General features: G+C 41.5%; 1 pseudogene; it reads left to right on the forward strand.

The window, feature by feature from the left end:
* The first annotated feature begins 2,388 nt into the window (after nucleotides 1–2,388).
* Nucleotides 2,389–20,192, forward strand: LOC150039002 (MAP kinase-activated protein kinase 5-like; annotated as a pseudogene).
* Nucleotides 20,193–20,594: the final 402 nt, after the last annotated feature.

Below are 20,594 nucleotides of genomic sequence, written 5' to 3' on the forward strand. Positions count from 1 at the left end.
GGCAAAGGCAGACCCCTCAGACTGGAACCCAGTTCAGCCTGAGGTCGCTCCGTCCAAAAGTCCTATGAAGAACTGGAGTCCCATTCCAACCATACCATGCTCCAGGCTCGCCCCAGTCTCTCTTACCTCAGTGGCTTTCTACCTCCTGAACTGCTCTGTGATGGACAGTGGGAAACATCCCAGCACATCACTTAAAACCTCTTCTTCAAAAAAAAAAAAAAAAAAAAAAAAGGAGAAGTGGTGCTGTGGCTCAAGGGGTAGGGCAGTAGCCTTGAGTTGAAGAGTTCAGGGCCATCGCCCAGGCCCAGAGTTCAAGCCCCATGACCCACAACAATAAAAAGTCAGCCTCAACAACACAATCACAAAAGCAACTGGAGAGGTGTTGCAGCCTGGGCATATGACTCAAAGCAAAAGAAACTTGCTGAAGGTAAACACACCTGGTAACTCACTTTTGCCTTCCTCAGAAATGTATGCACTGGAGGACCAGAGGAGGGAAAGAGAGGGACGCTGGGTGAGAGGCCCTTGGTTGCCGGTGACCTCTCTCTCGGCACAGCTTTCCACACCTCCCTTTCCCGTTTCCTTCCTGCCCATGCCTGTGTCACCACCCCTCCCCACCCCGCCTCCGGCTTCCCTCCTGGGCCCAGGGCTCTCGGATGGGAGGATTCATCCATGCACTTCCTATGCAAACAGTGAGCAGTGACCAAGGGACTCTGCCAGTGTGAGGTGGATCTGAGCTTCCAGCCCAGAGCTCCTCCCAATAAGCCACTGACAAAAGCTGCCTCACTTTCTTCCCCCCTAACCCAGAGAACACAGTACATCAAACTTGTCCATCATATGAGTATCTTATATTTCAGAGTTGGGATTTTTTTTTATTTCAGATTTTGGAATTTACAAGGAATATAACTATCTTAGGAGACTGTACCCAAGTTTAAACACAAAACTCTCTTATGTTTTCCATACAATGTATAGACAACGGCTGGAAGCTCATTTTATATCACACTTTTCATGCATGATATAAAGTTTCTTGGCAGGCAACTATTTATTTGTTGCATTATTTAGTGCTTCAAGTTTGGGATTTTTGGAATCAATACTGAACCCCTGTATACATTCCTGGCACTTAGTGTTATTTCTGTATTATTATTGCTTGTTATCTCACTGAATCTCACAGGAAGCACATGAATTTTTAAGGACCACCACCCACATGACTTTCAACAAGCCAATAGTTATACAGTAGAGAATTTTTAAGATGAAAAAGCTATCCATCATATGGAGACAAAAACAGGAGAGGAGAACAAGTAGCTGCAGGTCTGGGTGAATTGGCAGAGTGACAGGGTGGGTTTCAGATGTGTGGCCACTCAGTGAGTCAGGAAAAAAAGCAAATGAGTTCTACAATGAAATAATGCAACTGCTGCTCCAGAGCCAAGATGCTGGATGGATCATGCAGAGAAAGAACAAAACAGGTATGAACTAGTGTCCACTGTCCAAGAGCCTCACAAGCCCAACTGATGTAACCCAATATTAATAATGAATGGGGAAAATGAAGCTTCCCAACAGAGATGGTCATGCTACTTCCCCTTCCCCCAGGGAGACACCCTGTATGCACATGAGTGGCAACTCCATCACAGATGGCCTTTCTTCTCTCTTTCCCCAACCTTGTAAAGACACACACTCCACACTTCTTGAGTGAGTACTTGGAACAACTTAAGTCATACGAAGTAGCACTCAGTGACACCGCAGAGAACAGCCTGGGTACATCTAGCAGGGTACCCACCGTGTAGTCACATTAGTCCATTAGCATATTGTCGTCCTTGTGTTGCCACTGAAGACCTCAAAACAAAGACTGTCTGAGTGAGTACAGAGCAAGCCCCAGACACTGGAGGTGAAAAGTTTGGTGGAGAGCTCCCTGGGGTGTGAGTATGCTGAAGAAAGAGTAAGTGTTAACTGCTCTGATTTTCAAGTAGGGCTCTTAGCTCTTGAACACTGAAAAACTTCAGTGTGCACAATTTGAAGCAGTTCGTATCTAATAAATACAGCAAATACGACACCGAGTAAACCGAACTCAAGATGGTCTCACCTCTGTTTAATTGTGATAAGGATTTTAAACTTCCCAGGAAATACATTCAATTTACTAAATTCTTTCAAGATAAGGAAAGAAATCCCGGGAAAAATGAAATGTGTATCTGTTTTCCACTTGTAATGTAAGAAGGAGCAGGAACCAACAAATCTTTTACCCCAATTTCAGAAGCTGAAATCCCTGTGCGTGAGAAGGAACCTATACTGTGCTCAGCAAACGTTTGGGAAATTTCCATTGGAAATAAAAGCAAGGAATCTTCCAGGATTACACGTAAGTGTATGGCAGGCAGCAAGCACTGGCTATGGTAGAGAGTGATGGATGCTGCTGGCTTCGGGATCCAGACAGACTATGTTCTTCCACATCGCCATGTCAGCAAAGTTAAATCTACACTGGCTCTGAGTAACTTCCAGGGTAACCTTTAAAGTAGAAGAGCCTCAGAGGAATATGGAAAGGGAACCAAGATAAAACCCATCATCTATGTCCTACTCATCAATTGCCCAAATAGGGTGACTAATAGCAGTAATAATTTCACCCCCCAGCACTAATATTTAATCTAGTAATTTACATCATACTTATTATCACAACCCTTATACTGAAATCTCTTATCAATCACTACCATATCATCACTGCCCATAACATGGAATTATTCCATCTTCAAACTGAGGAGTAGGTGAATAGAGGAGAAACATCTGTCTTATTTTCATGCAGTCTTTGAGTTGTTAATGTTGCATATTTTTTATATATTTTTATTGTAATTAATAGAAGGGTTACATGATATTTGCCAGATAGGAGGTGCATTAATTTACATACATTGATACCCTTTCACATGTCTCGATTTTTTTTAAAAAATTTAAAACCCACTTAACACATGCTCCTTCTAAACATTGTACATAAGCTGGTTGCCAGTGACTCATGCTTATAATCCCAGTTATTCAGGAGTATGAGACTTGAAGATCACAGTTCAAAGCTAGCCTAGGCAGGAAGAAAGTTTGTGAGACACTTATCTCTAACAAACTACTCAAAAAAAGCCTGAAGTGGGCCGGGAGTTTGGCCTACTGATAAGAGTGCTTGCCTAGCATGCATGAAGACCCAGGTTCAATTCCTCAGTACCACATATGTAGAAAAAAAGACAGAAGTGGTGCTGAGGTTCAAGTAGCAGAACACTAGCCTTGAGCAAAAGAAGCTCAAAGTCAGCATTTAAGCACAGAGTTCAAGCCCAGGACTGGCAAATGTGTGTGTGTGTGTAATACATATATATGCACAAACATGCATATATGAAAATTTGGAGAAATTATTTCTTTGTTGTACCAATATAACAGTTGTTATTTGTCACTTAATGGAATTTTATTAATTACTCTGTGTCAAGAATGGTGCATTATGTCATCAAATTCTCACAATCTTGATTTACAGATGAGCTAATGGAAGTGACACAATCCGGCTAAAAGGTCCAGGATGACAGGTAACAGACTGGCTCCCAAGTCCAGTCACTCCAGGTTCTGTTACACTGCAAAATGAACAGTTCGCACCACACATACCCCTCGTAGTAACAGTATCTACAACATTCCCTCATTACCTAATGGCTTTCTGCACCATCATTCATTGACTAAAGCAAAAAGAAAAATGTAAAATAAGAGCAAGTGGCCATCAAGCAAACCTTTTCAAAATCAGAATGGATGGAAACTTCTTGCATAAGTTTTCATTCCTTTGAATTATCAGGACTAGAAATGTACAATTTTTTCTACTTTTATCAGAGAATTCTAATAACATCTATTATTTTCACTGAAAAAAACAACCTGGAAATGTGTTGAAAACTAAAAGGAAAAATCTAAAATGATCATATGTCACCAGCTGCAGATCAATGTTATAATTTTGACATATTTTGTCCACTTCTTTTACTTAAGCATATGTTTCATTCATCTGTAGAAGACTGTAGTAATTGGCATATTTTCACTAATTGTGATTAGGTATTATTTATCATACAACTGAAACGATCAATAATCATTTTAAGTAGACACAATATTCTACTACATAAACTACCATTAATTTAACTATTTTCTACTGTTAAAATGTTAAGTCCATTTTTATTTTTACTAATGTTAAAAAAGTTGGCCATACTTCCTGTTTTGCAGGCTGAACCCGGTGCCCTACACATGCTAGGCAAGCTGTTACCATGGGCCCTGATTTTCTTTGGAATAGACTCTTAAAATCACTTACAAAATCAAAAGCTATGGATTTACAAGTGGCATGTCTCGCATGTCGCGAACTACCTTGCCAATTCCTGTCAAGATTCCAGCTGTGACTTACGTTTCTTACTCTGCAACAAAGGGTAGAAGGACAAAAGGAAAAAGAAAGCACAGAATGGATCTTAAAGATTTAGTATTAAGTCTATTACTTTCATCCAGTATATAATTAGAATTTTGAAGTTACAAGCTAGTAGATGGCTGAGTTTAAGGGGTAAAATGAAGATTTTTTCCCCATCCTTTTTCTATCTGAAAAATCATTTGAAATCAATAAGTAAAACCAAGCACAGATGCTAAAAGCTCCATATTTGAAGAAATAAGGATTTCAGAAACATCACACTGCAAAATAAAATCCAGAAAGGAAAGCCAAGAAGAGCAAGCTAAGTGGGCCTCCAAAAGCTTCACTTTGAGAAATACAAGGTACCAGCAATTTGTTTTTTGGGGGGGAGGGAAAAGGGTAAGTTATAGGCAGGGAAGGATCTGAGAATAAGAGAATTGTTTGAATGTTTTTATTTGAAAGCGTTATTCCTCCAAGTGTAGGTGAGAACAGGAAGCCACAGGTCCTGAAGGGTTTGTCTTCAGGGGCAACAAAGGTGGGGGGCTGAAATTATCTGCGAGGCTGGATCATGTGAATGAGTTACATGAGAGACGATTCCAGTTACACTGCCACTACCACCCTAGCAAGCATCAACACTCCCATGCTTCCTGGTTATATTCAGAAAACAGTAAGTGGACAGACAGCCTATCTCTGCAAGAGTCAGGAGGGCCGCCACAAGACCAGGCCTAATGAAGAATCCCTGAATAAGGATGGGTCTCAGGATAAGAAGGCTTCTCTTCAAGACCTGCAAAACAATATGATGTAGAATTCTTGTAGCAATGAAAAAAGGAAGAGCACTGTGGTTCAAGCTCAGGCATTCTGTAATAACCTCCCAGGGCAAGGCTTCACTGAACATGAAACATAGGATTGCTGAAAAAGAGCCAATGGACATTGAGCTGGGAGAAGTTGGATCCAGAGAGAAATCAAAACTGGAACTGATACAGACCTACAATTACCCACCTCCACCAACTGCATGATACAGAGAAGGCTGGTAACACTGACTAGATATAGACCTTGTGCTCTGAGCCTAAGCCACGAAGAGGAACAACCTGGGGGCTGAAGACAGCCAACTACCTGTCTTTCAGTGGTGATTCCCTGAGCACATCAATGAGTACAATTAGTAAGTGTGCATATACCAAACCACACCCTAACTGTACCAATGACCTTAGTTGCCACATCTGAAGCATTTGCCCCATACTTTCTAATTTATTGACACGTTTTCTCTCCTCTCCCTCTCCCTCTCCCTCTCCCCCCCTCTTCCTCCCCCCCCCCCCACAGCAGCAGCAGCAGCAACAGCAGCAATCACAGGGCCTCTCTTAAGATGGAACCTTGAGATATTTTTCTAGAGAAAAATAATCCAAAGCACACTGAAGTGCTCAGAAGTTTATGTAATGAACCAGCAACCCAATTTTTATATCCAGCATATGTCTGAACATCTGGGAAAGCTGACCTAGTATGATCGAGGTGCACCAACCTATCCATATTAAGTTCTACACTTTGGTCAATCTCCAGAGTAGATTTAGCTTCACTTTATTAATAGACTAACAAACTCCAGGAAAAAAATTCTATATGCTTTTCCAGGTGTAAGTACAGAAATGAATACTTAAATACCCTGTCCTTGCTCTTCAATAAGCCAACTCAAGTGGTAAGATGGCTCATGTCTACAATCCCAGCTACTTAGGAGGCTGCACTCTAAAGAGCAGGGCCAAGAAGACAAGTTTGTAATACTCTTACCTCTAATGAACCAGGATAAAGATGAAATGGTGTAGCTCAAATGGCAGAGTGCCAGTTGTAAGTAAACAAGCTGAGCAAGAGCAAGGCCTTGAGTTCAGGCCCCAATACTGATACCAAAAAAAGAAAGCTTAGTGTAGCATATTTAATTTCCAAGATCCATCCTAATATCATTGATTTATAGGGAGCTCATTTATGATTACAGAAAAAAAGGATAGATAGCAAAATCCAAATAGAAAGTGAAAGAGAGAAGGGAAATGAAAAGATTCGTTATGTCTCAAAAACTTCCAGAAGATGAATCAAGGACTAAAATTCAACTAGAAAAAAAGTTGGATTTTCAACCTCCCTATTACACATAAGAAAAACAGTTGCAAAGCACTGTGTGGTAGCTTAAAAGATTACAGATTGAGTCCAGTACAATCAAGCCAGGAGCCAGTGGCTCATGCCTATAATGTTGGCTTCTTAGGAGGCAGAGATCTAGGAATCACAATTTGAAGCCAGCTCTGGCAGAAAAGTCTGTGAGACTCTTTTTCACCAATCAACTACCAAAATGCCATAAGTGGAGGCATAGCTCAAGTGGTAGAGCTCCAGTCTTGAGCAAAATAGCTATGGGACAGTGCCTAGAAAAATAAAGATAACAGATCAACAGGCTGGATGGTGACAGCCATTCTTCAAGGTACCAAAGGAGTGTACATTTTCAATCCCAGCACTTGGGAGAAGTAGGGCAGGAGTATCCTGAATTCCATGCTAGTTTAGGCTACATAGCAAGAGGGAAGGGAGGGGGGAGAGGAGGAGGGGAAGAAAGGGAGACACTGCTCACAAGGTGCTGTTTGGGCCAAGGGCTGCATCCCAGAGAATGAAGAAAAGCCCTAGTAGAAAGGCCTTCTAGACAAGCTGTACCTAGCTCCAGCCATCTAAGAGCAGACACAGAGCATAGCTGAGATGCAGACCCCCTTCAGTTCACACTCCTCATCCTTAATGCGTGACTGAGACTGTGGCGAATGACACAGGAAAGCAAGCAAGTGATTTACATAAGCCATACAGCATGTAAGCCAACCTGTAAACACGAGAGCACCTCCTCTCATACCAGCAGAGTCCTTTGTTACCATCCAAAGACCTGGCAATCTCTATGCTGTCACTGAGCCTGAGCCTACCCTGAAAGATGTCCGGTGGTATGAGAAAGCCCTTTATGATCTAATCCAGGCCAATCAAAATACTGATGAGGGAGAAAGGTGAGAATAAGGATGGAGATTAAGGATGCAGCTTCAACACACTGAGTGTGTTTACCATACATAGCACTGTGCTAAATAGCTGTGCCATAAAACCCACAAAAGAGTTCTCTGAGATCTGTGTATTATTTACAGATAAAGATGAGACTTCACTCAGGAACATAAAGTATTAGAACCAGGCCCCAAAGTATAGCCATTATGCCACATACACCACCACCTCACATATGCGTGCCTTTCCCTCATCTGCAAAAAGAACAGAGACTGGGGCTGGGAGTTTGGCCTAATGGTAGAGTGCTTGCCTAGCATGCACGAAGACCCGGATTCGATTCTTCGGTACCATATACATAGAAAAAGAACAAAGACTTATCATACCATTTTTGTTCTCCAAGCCTTTGCCTGGGAAAGCTCCTACTTTCCCTTCCTTATGCAGCCATTCCCAACTTGCCTTGCAGAACTTCTCAGGGACTTTTGCAGGAACTATTTTAGACAGCCTCTTGAAGATTAATGCTTCTTTTCCTGGTTGGCTCATTCCTGGGGATGGACCCTTCTCCTCACTGCACTTTGCCAATCAGCTATGAACTACCTAAGGACATGGTCCTGAAGATATGAGTCAAACAGTAGAGTATCTGCCTAGGAAACATGAAACCCTGAGTTCAGCCCCAGTACCACCAAAAAAAATGTCTTCTGACATTTCTGAAATGAAGAGTCACTACTGAACTACTGAATGGAAGGGATCAGATTATGGTTTAGATGTGAAGCCTTCCCCTCAAAGTTTGGTGTGCTAGAAGCTTGATCCTCAGCTGGTGGATATAATCTCTAAGAGGTGACTGAGTCATAAAGACTAATCTATTTCCTTGATGGTGTCACAGGGAGGCCATGGACACTTCTTGAGGCCATGGAAACTTTCTGAGGTCTCGTTGAAAGAAGTGGTCACTGGGGAGGGGCCTGGCTTTGACCGGGATCTGTTTAGCCCTTGACTTAGCTCTGCCTCTATTTTTGTTCCACTTCCTAGCTACTATGATGTGAGCAGCTTTGTTCCAAAATACCCTTCTGCCATGGTGCTCTGCCTCACTACAGGCCAGAAATTACAGAGCCAAGCCACAATGAACTGAAACCTCTGAAACTATGAACCCAAATAAACCTCCCACAGGAATTTTGTTACAGCAAAAAAAAAAAAAAAAAAAAAAAAAAGAAACACAGAGGAGCAGTCTATACCTTGATGAGATTCAATATAAACAAGGAGTGAAGTATAACTTGCAATGGTTAACTGCCAATCATCTGCACCCCAAGTAAACTGAAGAAAATTGAAACGCCTGGAATCCTCTTGCTAGACTCAAGTAATTATGGCTCAGAGATGATTTGACCTTCAAATTGCTTCGGATTAAGACACTGTCTGAGAATCCTGAGCCAACATGAGTGAAAGATGACTTTTCTGTTCGCTCCTGCTCAGAAGGTGGTGAAGTAGTTACACATTACAGTGGCAGAAAAAAAATGAAGTCTAAAGACATTACAATGGTTAAGAGCTTGGACTGTGAAGGAAGAGAGTCCTGAATCTGAGTATTAATTTTGACTTCCAAGTAATTGCAAATCTCAGCAAACTTAGTTTCCCTGAGTCTCAGTTTCCTTGTCTGTAAGATGAAAATTGTAATAACACAGTCAGACAGCTACTAGAAGGATTAGAGAGAATGCATGTAAAGCAACCATCAGAGTATCTAGCCCACAAATAACGCCTCATGAAATTAGCTGCTAATTACAGCTATTACAATTAGGTAAGAGTGTTTTTTTTAAGCCAACAGTCAAAGAATAAAATGGAGATGTGAAAGGTAATTCTAAGAACCAATTTTTATTATTAAAGAATTTATTAACATTGATTTTTACATCATATTTCAAATGACATATTTAACAAAATGAGTATTCAAGAAGGGAATGGAATCTCTATATACAATCACTGGCACTTAGATTTTAGAACATAATTAAAATTAGGATGAAGGTTTGTATGTCACAGATACATATTAATCTATGTAATAAAACATGTCTATAGAGTCATAAATTTTTACGTCTATGTAGTTGTGTTTATATTTCCAATACCATGTCCATAGCATGGGGTATGCAAATATTGAGTCCTCGAGAACTAAATTTTTTTAATATCTCTGGGGAAACTAAAAGACCACTGAGGTAAAAAATCAGAACAGGAAGGACAAACCTGAAGTAAAGCAATGGCATCTAACTAGCTTTAATTTAGACAGCACTTCAAGTTAAAATGTACAAGACACAAGCTGTTGTATATAGTTACATGCTAGCTTAATGTATTTTTTCACACTAACCAATAAACACCACTTCATGTTCCTTAGTTTCTAAACAACAAAAAATAAAACTCTTCTGGTACTCCTGGATCTGGGCTTACAACATGCTCAGTAATTTTCCATTTCAGTCTTGTGCTCAAAGATTTAAAAATGTACTTCAGTTCTTAACCAAAATATTTATGCTCTGCAGTATTTATTGCTCCTGCGTAATGAGACGCCAGCGAATAGATGAGAAAGGTATCCAAGAGGAAATGTGCAAAGTGTCCCAGAGCAGAAGGTCAAGGTCAACCTGTGGAACACATCTCACAACTATAACAGGATAGCACTGTTAACAGAGTTCCCTTATCCTCACCCTGCCACCAAAGCCCAGGTCGTCACCTGGGCAGAGAATTCCAATGCCACACACAGAACACACAAACGACCCATACTAATCCCAACAACCCTTCCAGGAAATGGGTTATTACCTGTCCGCTCCCAAAACTTCAAGTAGATTTGCAACTCATTGGTTTTCTGTCTTTTTATAAAGCAAAGCTTTCTTGCCCATGGATGGTACTCTACCATTTGAGCCACCTGACTTTTGGCTGGCTAGCTGGAGGCAGATTCTTAGATTTTTCTGCCTCAGATCTCAGCTTCTTGAGTGGCTAGAATTATAGGCATGTGCCCTGGGGCTTGCGAAGCTATTATAATGTTTTAAGTTAAACTGTCAAACTGTTCGAAACATTGTTCTACATATTTCTAGTTTAAGTACACATTTATTTTTTGAAAAAAATAAACTGCCTATGAAGCAACTTCTCAAAAGAAAATACTCCTCAGGTTTATGCCTCAAATACAGGAAACTCAACTTCAAAAGCCACTGCATTTCCTACAGGAACTTGGGCCTTGGCAATACAGCTATCCTGGTGACCTGGCTATCCCTGGCATCCATGAGGGAAAGAGTAAGCAGTTCTACCTGCCAGTGTGTATGTAGCACCTTCTGTGTGGCCTTTTCTCATTCTTCACCACATATCACAAGTCTAAGTTACTGACTTTACATTGATTCTAAAGCACCGCGTGCATGTCCCCAGACAGGAAGTTCCCCGTGGAGCACTTCTTCAAATAAGAGCCAATTTGCAAAGACACTAGAAAAAGAATCTTAGCAACCTAGGAAAAGGTAGACTCATGTCACAGATTCCCACTTAGAGGGGAGCCAGAGGTACACCCTGACCTGTACTAGCCAGTGCTCTCATCTTCTCTACCCTACCACCAGTCAATTCAAGCTTGGTTTAAATGCCTTGTTTTCCTGCCCTTTCACAGGTTATAGATTCAACTCCCTACTTGAGAGCTTCTGAAGATCCACAGCACCCTTTTCACCACAATAAAAAAAAACATTGACACCTTCTCCTTCCGAGGCCACTCAATAAAAGACCATTCTTATGGTTTCCAATACAACTAGCTCACTAAGTACAGGGCGGAATCAAGAATAAGTACAACATGCCATGCTTTCAGAATCACTGAAAGGCAGACAGAAGAAATCAATTGACCACAGCTCTCACCAGATGTCAATGGCTAGAAGGAACTTAGCTATTTACATAAGGGGATAAAGAACATAATTTGCTACAGTCAATCTTCCTCAAGTATACATGAAATCTGCCCTGGCCTGGTAGCATTTGTGGGGCATATGGAGCCTCAGTTCCTTCGTCATTAGACAAAGAAAAGGCAGCTGGGTTCAGAAGGATGGCTGTGAGCATTAAAGGGAAGATTTTTAAAACAGCTGGTCCTTGGCAATTATTCACCACTGTTAGAAACTATGTACAATCTTGACAATAAAAATATTCACCATGCTCAGTAAGAGCTCAAGGAAGCTAAATATGGTGAAGATAAAATGCATTCTAAATTGATAGAGCCTGCAGTTCTAAGTCAACACCAAGTACAAAAAATAATGGGACCAATAAATTCACCAAGTGGAATTGGGTAAAAATGTCAAACGCAACTCTCCACATTTGTATAATAGCATAGCACGGCAGAGATTAAGCCACTGAGGAGCTGGTTAAACACACTTAATCAGCAAAAGCATTATAAGAATTCCACAAATAAGTCCATCAATCAATGCTGTTAAGAGTCAACCCCTTATCTGCCTTATACCTATTGAATTCCAGGGACTCAGTAAACACTTGTTAAGTGAATGGATTGGGATCACCAGGTGTTCTAGTGACAAAAATTAACCAAAATCCATTTTTCCATGCCATATGCAGGTTTATTTACGAGTTCTCTTATAAACTATTTTATGAGGTATGATTGACAAGTTGACATGTTTAATGCGTAGGCCTAGACTCCAGAGCTCTTGAAATATCTTTTCCCTCCATAGGTGACCATTAACTTGGTGTTTCTCTGCAAATGAAAGGGAATGAGATCATTTTACTGGTGCCAGAAAGAGTCATTTTGATCAAGTCTGGCCTGGGATTTAGGGGAACAGATAACTGTTTTCAACCCCAAAATTTGTACATCTTTTTATAAAGCTGTTTTTTACATGTGCCAATCGAGTCCTGGTGTCCTAGTATGAGGTTCATTACATAAGAAAAAGGAACACAAACAGTGCCTTAACATTAGTAGGCTCTGGAAAATAATAGTTATGCTAAATAAAGCATTTTCATTATTGAGAGAAATTAAGAAGAAGAGCTGAGTATGACCATGCATGCCTCTAATTCTGGCACTCCAGGGGCTCATGAGTTAGAGGACCGTGAGTTCAAGGCTAGCCTCGGCTATTATATCGAGATTTTGCACCTCAAAAGAAAAAAAAAGTTAGGAGGAAATAGGGATTTTAACTTAAGCTATTAAAGAAATGTTGAGGGGCCAGGAGTTTGGCCTATTGGTAGAGTGCTTGCCTAGCATGCACAAAGACCCAGGTTGGATTCCTTGGTACCAAATACATAGAAAAAAGCTGGAAGTGATGCTGAGGCTCAAGTGGTAGAGTTCTAGCCTTGAGAAAGTCCAAGGACAATGCTCAGACCCTGAGCTCAAGACCAGGACTGGCAAAAAAAAAAAAAAAAAAAAGTTGAAATTTTGGAAGAAACAGGCAGATTATTCAATTGTATTAATAATGCTCCAAGCCAGGCAGTGGTAGCTCATGCCTGTAATCTAGCTACTCAGGAAGCTGACAACAGGATTGCAGTTCAAAGCCAGTCCAGGCAGGAAAGTCTGTGAATCTCTTATCTCCAACTTACCCCTAGAAAACTGGAAGTGGTGCTGTGGCTCGTAGTGGTAGATCACTAGCCTTGAGCAACAAACCTCAGGGACAACACCCAGGACTGACCTCTCTCCCCACGCCCCCAAGAAAAAGATTGCATAATGAAATAAAGCACAATAATATTACAAATAATGTCACAAAAAGCATATACATATAGAAAAGGGAAATCGAATGTTATCTTGTGCCATTTATTTGCATAGGATATAACCAGATTTCCCTCCATTTTTAAAGATAGAAAAATCAAATTAAAATTTGCTCAAAATTCTATTTAAAAAAAACACTTAAATGATTGAACATTTGTATAAATGAATTAAAAAGTAAACAAAGCATCTCGTAAGAAAAATTCAACTGAATCGTCAGTTGGTTCTGTTGTTTGTGGAATCAGAGTGTGATGGCCTGCAGTACCTGATGGAAGGGAGAGTAGCCACTGGGAGGACTGGGGTGGGGGGGGTCGGGTCTACATGTCCCCTTCAAGGGGACATCAAGATGACCTCACTTCTGCTTCACTTCCTAAAGCCTCCTAAGAGTACCAGGCAGTGCAGTCAAACCTGTGTGTCTGGATGCTTATGCGTGTAGTTGCACACACATATACATGTGCATGCTCCCAAATACTGGGGCTTAAACCTGAGGCTTGACACTTTCCTGATGTCTTTGGGCTCAAAGCTAGTGCTCTACCACCTGAGTTACAACTCTATTTCTGGCTTTTGAGTGGTTAATTAAAAGATAACCGTCTTAAGGGGTATCAATGTGTGTGAAGTAATGCTCCTATGTAGCAAATATAACTGTAACCTCTCTATCAATTACAATAAAAAATATATGACAGGTGTGAGTCAGTAGCAACTGGCCAAAAGTGTAACTTTTTTAAACAAGTCTGTAGTGAGAAATGCTGCAACAGGAACCAGTCAGTGTGCAATAGCTTTTTTGTTGTTGTTGGGATAATGTATAGAGGGGTTACAGTTACATCTGTCAAGTAGTAGGTGCATTACTTCTCACACATGGATATCCCCTCTTGTGTTTTTGTCCCCATTTCCCTCCCCCACCCCCTGCAACAGCTTTATAATGAATTCCTAGGGGGCAATTGGAAGCTGAGCAGAGAGTAGAGGAGATAGAGATAGAGATGAGAGTGAGAGCCTGAGAGCCTGACTGACAGACAGACAGACCACATACCCTTTGCTTAGACTACAGAGAGTAAGGATCAAGAAGGCAAACTAAGGCTAATTAGATGAGTTATTAAGAGAAAAGGCAACTAGATACTTCGAAGAGAATGAAATCCTGAACATCATTTACACCAGACACTTCTCAGAACTGGCAAGGACTGACTTTCAGCCAAGGTTTCTTTCTTTCTTTTTTTCCTTAAAATAAATACAAAGATGATTTTTTTTGAGAATGTTTTTTGAGAATTTCTTTTTTACTGCCAATCCTGGGGCTTGAACTCAGGGCCTGGACACTATCCTTGGGCTTTCAAGGCTAGCACTCCACCACTTGAGCCACAGCACCACTTGTGCCCGCCCCCCCCCCCATCTGGTACTGAGGAAGTGAACCCAGGACTTCATGCATGCTAGGCAGGCACTCTACCACTAGGCCATGCTCCCAAACCCGTGATTTCTAATGTTTATACAATGCTTTTCTTTTTTTTAAAAAAAAGCCAAGCATACCAAATGCTTGAGTTTAATTCGATAAATGGTCAACCTGAAACTGCATCTTGTCAGTGGTAGCAGCCTGTGAGGTGGCCATTGTTTGTTAGCCAGAGATGCAGCTTATGAGTCAGACATGGGGTCATAGACCACTGTGCGGCCTCGAGATCTCTTGACTCCCTTCACCTACTTTGTGTTTTGTCTTTTCCCCATTCCAGATGATGCATTCTGTGTTCAGGTTTAAGAATTTGGTTGAGTCATTCTAATAGTATCTCAAAGATGGTAAGCTACTCATGGATACCACCAGTTTTCTCAGCAAGGAATGAGTCATAAAACTGCCAAGCTAAGCAAATTTTATTTGCAAAAGAACAAGAAAAGGTTTTTCTGGTCCTATATATTTAAAAGAAAAAGCTAGAAAAAGGTAAATAGGCTTAGTAAAAAGGTAAGGAATGGTTAACCATTATTCACTTAGAGCAGTTGGTTTCACAGAAGATTAGGTGCACGTCTGCCACATTGCAAGGATTAACCATTAACCAACTACTAACAATACCCTACAATCCTTCCCAGACTTTCCTTACAAATCAGAAGGGCAGGAATGCCTTGTAGGAGGTTCTAAGTGCCTGAGAGTAAAGGACATCTTGGGGCCATTTATGAACTCCATTCACCTACCTTTTCCATCAACCTCCAGCTGGTAGGGAATTCTCTTTAAGAATATAATTCTTAAGAGACATACACAACACCTTGTAACCCTGAAACTAAAAATTAGGCATCACAGTATTGAAAGTTACTCTCTTCTAGCACTTGGGGATTTGATTCATGGATTGCTTGATTGATTTGTTGCAATACTGGGGCTCAAAATCAGGAATGCACATATACTACGCAAATGTCTATCACCAAGCTACACCTCTAGCCCCCCAGATTTGATGATTTTTAGACCTGCCTGTTGTGTTCACCAGGGATATTTTAACTCCAGTTAATACCACCTGGTGGTACACTACTGACATAAAAAGATCTGTAAGAACATTCATTTATATTCCTAAGTGATCACTTTAGTTTATCAATCTGAAGAGTGCTACTGGTTGGTATGGTTTCTAAAGAAAAGTTGACCATCTTCAAGGTATTCCTTCTCCTGCCCTGCATAACCTCATTGCTAAAAGCTGAGTGGGATTTTTCACACAGAGTACTCTCCAGACATATGCACTGGATGAACAGCTAGATACTCTCTCCAGTGTTTGTACTTAGATGTGTCTAAACTGTAGCCAGCACATAATAGGTCCACTTCAGCAGGGAGAGCTAAAGGCAAGGGCTCCCTTCTTCCATTTTTGATGCTTCAAATTAGGCTAGCTGGATAACCACTTACATCTCTGAACAAGAATACACTCACCTTGAAAAGATACACACATACACACACACACACACACACACACACAAGTAATAACAAATATACATTTTTACAACTCATTAAAAAATCACAGATTTAGAGCTACTAGAATGCAAAGCATTTTAAAAAGGCCAGTAAAACTGCACATGAAAAGACACTGGCTAACACTAATCATCAAGGAATGGAAATCAAAGCCACAATGAGATACTGCTCTCAAGAATCACAAAATGTGTGCTGGTGAGAATATGGAGAAACTGGAACTCTCAAGGGAGGGTAACAACGTTCAACAAGAATTGCACTCATTTCCTTACTTAGGTAACTGTAACCCATCTGTAGATCACCTGTACAATTAATAACATTTCAAAAAAAAGCAATAAATGTCATGATCTTAGACATTAGGCAAAAAAACAACAACAAAACAGTCAGCACTTCCTGAACACAACTACTTTAGGACCTAGACATTCCCCATCTGAGTATTTACCCACAAGAATTGAAAACAAGATCTCAAAAGATATTTGAGCACTTGGTGCTAGTGGCTCATAGCTAATCAGAACTGAGATTTAAGGAAATTTTTGTAACCCAGGGTCATATTGAGCAAGCCCAGGTGGTCTCTGACCATCTGAATGTTTCCAGGCAATATGTATAGTCAATATATAGTCCCTGGGGGCAAAATGAACAGTATGAGATTGTCCTCAGACAGGATAAAGAACCCTCACTGGAAAAGGCAATTAACCTAACTATTCCAAGCCCTGAAGCTGCTTGCAGACACAGGATGCCCACCCTTGGCAGTGTAAGAACAGCTCTGGGGGCCAGGAGTTTGGCCTAGTGGTAGAGTGCTTGCCTAGCATGCACAAAGACCCAGGTTCAAGTCCTTGGTACCACATACATAGAAAAAAGCTGGAAGTGGTGTTGAGGCTCACGTGGTAGAGCTCTGGCCTTGAGAAAGTCCAAGGACAGTGCTCAGGCCCTGAGCTCAAGCCCAGGACTGGCAAAAAAAAAAAAAAAAAAAGAACAGCTCTGGACCACTCCTTCACCATCCACAGAGCATCTTTGGAGAGGGATTTGTTGTTGTTGTTGTTGTTGTTTTTAAATTCTCAAAGGGAGTTATAGTCACACATGGATAGTTAAGAACCAAGCGCTGGTTTTCCAACTGAAGGCTTCAAGGAAGTTTATTCCCTGAATCTAGTCTCTGAAAGGAGCCTTAATTTTAATACAGTCCCAGTCTGGTGGAGCTGACTCAGACACACCTGATGATAGACAGTTAAGTCCCATGTGCCCCAACTCTCCCTCCTTCAAGTCTTCACCCCATGACTTTCAGCTCAACATAACCTAAGACTTCACCAGAATGATAAGGCCTGTGGGGAGAGGGTTGAGTGCTCCAGGCCTGAGTACAGGTCACAAGCCAGGCAGACCTTCCTAACCCCTCCAGTCTCCAGGAAGCTCCTGTCCTCCAGCTAGCAAGCCTCCAGCTCTTCATTACCCCAACAGCGACTGAGAACATGCTCATTCATCATTTCCTCTAACTTAATAAAGCAGCAGTACAACCCAGAACATGGCATCCCTTCCATGCCTTGTGAGCAGTGAACTCTCCAGGGTTCACCAGAAAGATCTACACACACACACACACACACACACACACACACACACACACACACCCTCCTTTCAGGGACGAAGGTAACAAAGAGTTTATGTACCATTTAATGAGTTTTTAACTGACTCCAATGCACTGTTAATCTCCTCAAAGGTATTTCTCTTTTTCAATCCCTGTCTTTTCCATAGCACTGTCTCAATGCCTTTGATAAAGCTACATTTGGCAAAATACATTTCCAGCCAAAGTGGAATGTGGTAGACACTATCACTAAGCCCCCATCTATATCTCAGAAAGAGAGTGTGCACGTGTGTGCACGTGTGTGTACGCATGTGCGTACATGCGTGTGTGTGTGTGTGTGTGTGTGTCTGTGTGTGTGTCTGTGTGTGTGTCTGTGTCTGTGTCCTCCCAAAGCAGCTTTTATTATCTGGGCATAAGTCCCCTAAACCCGTTTTCCAAAAACATAAAAGCAGGAAGTTCACCTCCACTCCACACCACATAAGAGCTGGATCTGTGCCAATACAACTCCTCCACTGTGCAGAGCTGAGGGGAGCCCAGTGCCCAAGTAAAAACAGCATCTGCTCTCTCATTTGCACACACACACAAATCACCACTGAAGCCACAGTACTGAGAGAATAGGAAAAATTATCATAGGATGTCTTCTATTTTGTTTTTACTATGGTGGTTAAAGTGTACAGGAATCCACACACATATGTTGAAAAGTGATCCACAGTGTTTGCCACACACAAACCTTTGCAAAGATGGCAGTGACTATCTAAATACACTGCCGTCCACTAGGCCTTGCTTGACAAAGCCATCGCTGAATGTGTACTGAGCAGATATGACATCTGCCACCAAGCTGGCATTCCGGTGACACAGATGGTTTATGAAGATAGGCTGACAGTTTTTGCAGGAAGTCATTCTTGCCAGATTAGCAACAGAACAAAACAAATACAAAGTGTGGTTTGGTAAACTGTGTTTGAAGTTACCTATTCCCTATTCCTAAAAGTTTACCGAAGCAATATATAGATATTACTGTAAATATTTACTTTTCTTGGGAACAGACTCAAAGGAAATAGAAAGGGCAGCCAATATTTGAAAACACTGGACTAACTTTGCAACAAGAGAGAACAACACACACACACACACACACACACACACACACACACGAACTCAGAAAGACAGGTAGTTAACTGTCACATCGGAAAAATCCTCACCTTTCCCTGACAGAGAAGTCACACACATTCACGTCCTGGCTGGACAGTCCTTCCCATTTCCTACCTCACCCTCCCCACCTTGAGTACCAATCATAATGCCACGAGATTCCAGGATAAATGGTGAACTTTTTCTTTTTTTGCCAGTCCTGGCTTGAACTCAGGGCCTGAGCACTGTCCTTGGGCTTTTCTCAAACCTAGAGTTCTACCACTTGAGTCACAGCACCATTTCTGGCTTTTTTCTATGTATGTGGTACCGAGGAATCAAACCCAGGTCTTCATGCTACCACTAGGCCAAACTCCCAGCCCCTCTGGTGAGCATCTCTTCCCCCAATTCCTTCTGATTCCTTCCCCTCTTCTCTCCTGGACATATTCTTTCTCATATTCCCACCAAATATGTCCTATTCACCATTCCCATACTTTCATTTACACTGCATTCCCCTACTCTGTCCACTACTTGGGCCTCAAGAGCACTGCCTCCCTCCCTCCATTTACCTGCTAGCACCACAGGTGCAATAAAAAAAAATCCTCCAAATGTATTCAGATACGTGGTTCTATTGCACACAAAGACCTCAAGGCTGAAAATCGGCTTTTCAAGGCTAGCTCTTTGGAAACTTCAGTAAAGTTGTGTAATTTTGCTAAAATTGACCAAGGTGATTTGATGACACCCCAGGTACTGGAAGCACACAGAAGGCACCAGAAGGAGAAACCTAGAATCATACCTACTTCGCCAACACCCTACACTTACAACAAAAGCGCAGTGACTCGTGGTCCCTAGGGGTGATTATGTGATGTCATGTGGATACCCTCCTTTTTATTCCAAACAACACAGCCGGTCCATCCCAAAGGATATGTGGGAAAAGATCATGACAGGCAGGTTTGAATTCCCAGAAAAAAAGAGTGGAGCCAGATCTCAGAGATGGAGGAAGATGTGAGAAAGCACCTGAAGTTAAAACCAGAGCCAAGACTCGCCATAGAGAGAGTTTTGGACCACTCCTGGCTCAACTCAACTGAAGCCCTAGACATGTGCTCTGCCCTTTGCTCAACTGCTGACGATAAAGCAGTGGTCATCAGAATACAGCAGGTTCATGCAGAGCAGCTGGCCAACATGAGAACCCAGGATATGAAAGTCAGCCTCAAACCACCGCATTAGGTGAACAATTCTATTCAAAAGAAGAGGAAGTTAATAGGCAACAAGCCAAAGGATTGTGCTTATAACCTGGACCATGAGAATGGAGCTGAGGGTTCAAATGTTGCCTTGGAAAAGCTTCGAGATGTGATTGTTCCCCCAGGATGATAAAGGAGAGAATGAAAATGAGAAGCTGGATGAAGTAGTAATGTAGGAGGCCTGGCGGTAAGACGGGAAATGCCAACTCCTAGCGGAATGGTCATGGATTTGCAAAGTAGATCCACTCAAACTGGCAGAAACTGTGAAGTAAGGGAGAGAAGAACAAACCACTTGCCATGAACTCCAATAATAACAGCTTCAAACTTTAAGAATCTTTAAAAAGCATTCATTAATATATAAAGTCATTATTCTGTAAGTTAATATATCGTAATTTCATTCACCCCTCCCCCACAAAAAAAGAAAATGTGTGGTTCTCTCTACATTGCTAAAATCATTGCATCAAAAACTTAAAAGTCTTCCCTGGAGAAGGGAGAAGCTTCCTCAAATATGTCCCATTGGTCAACCTACCATCAAATGAGTTGAAGATCAAGCTACACTTGGTCAAAAGGAGAAGCTAGAGTCTGCAGCCAAATCAGCTCATCAAACTTAGTGAAGTGAATGCTGAGAAACAGCTGCAGTAAGAAATACTACCTTACCACCTTCGCCCAATCATCCTACCACGACACCAAGTGAAGGCCATAAAAGAAAATAT

The sequence above is a fragment of the Megascapheus bottae genome, unplaced genomic scaffold, assembly GCF_031878675.1.
Source record: "Megascapheus bottae isolate mThoBot1 unplaced genomic scaffold, mThoBot2.hap1 H_1, whole genome shotgun sequence".
In the NCBI taxonomy this organism is placed as follows: Eukaryota; Metazoa; Chordata; class Mammalia; order Rodentia; family Geomyidae; genus Megascapheus; species Megascapheus bottae.